Source organism: Benincasa hispida, chromosome 1 (assembly GCF_027475165.1).
Source record: "Benincasa hispida cultivar pf3 chromosome 1, pf3_genome.v1.1, whole genome shotgun sequence".
Classification (NCBI taxonomy): domain Eukaryota; kingdom Viridiplantae; phylum Streptophyta; class Magnoliopsida; order Cucurbitales; family Cucurbitaceae; genus Benincasa; species Benincasa hispida.
The window spans coordinates 70,455,554-70,458,943 of NC_143478.1; positions in this window are offsets into that span (position 1 = coordinate 70,455,554).

A 3,390-nucleotide genomic window follows, 5' to 3' on the forward strand; every position below is an offset into this window, starting at 1 on the left:
GATATTACTTTATAAACATAATAGTTATATTTAACTAATGTCATTAGAATGCATGTTATAGGTTTTAATAATTCATTAAATATATATGTTATATGTTTAATGATATAGATTAAAATCTATAACAAAGAGTTACATGCAAACTTAAGGTCTTAATTAATTTTAAATGGTTTAAAATTAATTCACTTAAATTTATGTTAACATATTTCTAATTTGATTAGAAATAAGTTAATCTTTTATTTTTGTTTCCATAGGATTAAAATGAAAGCATAAATGATTAAATTTATAAAACATTTGTCTATAAGGGACTTTTGTCTAAGGAAGGTTTTGTCTAGGATTGGGGTATTTAAACTGACAGAAACGAAACACCTCTACTTGGTAACCGACCTGAAAGGTGAATTAGTCAAATATTTTATAAGCATGCAATAGATAATTAAATTTATTAAAATATTTAATAAATGATAATCATACATTGTTAAACTATCCAATATAAGAGTTATATTGAGCAAATTTAATAAATTACTTAGATAAATTTATAAATTGGATTTACCTAAGTAATAAACCCTTGATTTTAAAATACTTAGTGAGAGATAATGATATATATGATATGTTTGATTCTCCTGCGTTCTCGGGTAATTTACATCGTGAGTTTCATGCTTGGCCTCGAGGCGCCTTAATGCGTCTATATCAAGGTGAGTTAGTGAAAATATTTATAGTGAGTGGGAGAGAGACGTGTGTCAATATATCTCAGGGTCTCCATCATTAGTTGACATTGTGAGATTCATGTTTAGCCTTGAGGCGCCTTTAATGCTTCCCCCTACAGGGTTTGTGATCTTGACCACCTGAGAGGAAACAAGAAGATGGGATCTTCAAAGGTAAGATTATTTTCTTCTCTTATTCCTCTCTGCATTCTTAGAAGCATGCTTAAGGGTGAATATTTACCCTATAAGTTTCCGTTATTCCTCTGTTTAATTAAGTTCCGTAAAACGATTTCAAAGACAAGTGATTGTTCGCTTACATTGTGCGGGAAATCGATTCCCTTTATCGTCATCTCCATTGCTGCTTTAATTACTAGAGTTCTACTCTATCGCACACTTAACATTGTCTTGAGAGATGTGTCCAACAAGCGCTGTGACATCCTCATCAGGTTCATTATTATCATCTGGTTCATCATCTAACAAGGTACCTTCATATTCTTTATTCTGTTTCTTGATATAATTTGAACATTCAACTTGAAAATGGCCAAATCCTTTATATTCTCGACATCTGAACTTTTTATTCTTGTTATTTTGAGAGCCATTCGTGTTGATATCGACTTTTCTTCTTCTTCCTTTAGACTTCTAAATTATCATCAAAAGTCATCTCAAAAGTAATATAGATCCCATGTGTTTCTCAACTTTTATGTTGACAATAATTTGAGCTTCTTCTATAATAATTACTTTCATATTAAATTTCTTAGGTAAAAATCTGAGAACCTTTCTAACAAGCTTTTCTTCAAAAAAAAAAAAAAATCTTAGTGCAAATCTCTCATTAGCAATATCAAGAAGATACATTGATCTTAGCTATGATTTCATTCTTAAGCACTTTTAAGTTTTCAAATTTTGTAGTGAGTAGTTGGAGCCTTGACATCTTTATTTTTTAAGTACTTTCATAGGCAACTTCTAATATATCCCAAGCTTTTTTTAGCCATGGTAGAGGTATAGATGAGGCAAAAAAAAAAAAAACATTCTTATCTACACCATTGAAAATTGTATTTAGAGCATGTGAATTTCTCACAAAAGTTTCATCTGCTTCATTAGTCTAGTCATTTTCTAACTTATTAGGTATTTTACCACCATTCTGAATAGTGACATCTAGATGAGACTAACTAATAACCACTGCTTTACAAGTTTTGCTTTCAATAGGTTTGAGGAACGCTATCATATGTGCTTTCCAGTATGTGTAATTTGTTCTATCCAAAACTGGAGGACGAGGAGTAGATTCACCTTCTTTAATAATATCCTTCTTGGTTGAGAGACTAACTTAGGATCGATAAAGCCCAAATGATAGGTATATGCTCTGATACCAATTGAAAAAATAAAATGGATGTAACACAATATACAAATGTCAAACATAATATTGTAACATGATTACTAACAAACAAAACAACGCAATATCAAAAAAAAAAAAAAAAATCACAGAGATAGTGAGACACATAGGTTGATAACTCAGCTCGATGCAATATCACCTACGTCTAGGAGTTGTGTGTCTGATGTAAATAAACTTCACTATATAAAGAGTTTAGCAATTACAACAAAATACTTATTTGATAGATTCCCTTTTTAGTGATTCACATACAACTTACTATTCAGTTTCAACTTAGTTTCTCCCTAAGTTTGAGCTCCCTTTATTTCCACAATAATGATTTTCCAAGCTTTATATGAGATCCTCTCACCGTCATAAGCAAATTTTTCCCAAGCTTTGATTGAGCTTCCCTTCATACAATATATATATATATATAAACTCATCCTGAGTTCTTTATGTGATTTGTTACATTCACAATAATCCGACCAAGCATAACTGATGGCTAGAACAAACCCACAATGGGAAAAATAAAAAGGTTTTATATTATAATACATGAAGGTCAAAGCTTAGACAATCCATAAACTCAAAACTTTTAACGAAAACACTTTTCTAATAAGAAGACCAACCAAAGAATTAAAACAAGACCATAGTATATGGCTGGCTTTAAAAGATCTTCAAGGGAAGAATAAATCATCTCTATAGAGAAGGAAAAAAAACATGCCACGAAATCTGTAAAGTCACACTAATGGATCAGGAAAAATATTATGCAAAATATGTTACCCGTCACTAACAATTGCTCTAGTTTTGCCTGTAATAAAATTAGCCAATTATACGGCAATAACACAATGTATCCAATTTTTGAATTTTATATTTTAAAATGCATAATAATGATCATGTAAATTTTTTAACATAAAACAACTTTGTAAAATTAATTAATAATAGTTTATGGTCAACCTAATATTTATTATGTAACCGCAACTAGTTTTATGGTTTATAAATAGTGTCAAATATATTTAAAATCATTGTTTAAATTAGAATCCAATTTTTGAATTTACTACCAAACACATATATGAAAATATAAAATACAACTATATTTTTATTGAATCCTTTATTTTAAAATTTCTATTTTTAAATTATTTACGCTCCAAACTACCATTATTATAAACAATGTAGAATCGTTATCTATATAGGATGACCAATATAGACGATATGGATCATGGCCCATGGGTCACACAAGTCTAAATCTTCTCAACATATCCATGGGTTTTCTATATATATAGCCTAATTGAATAGTATTTTACACAAAATTTTTGGTTCAAATTACCTTTT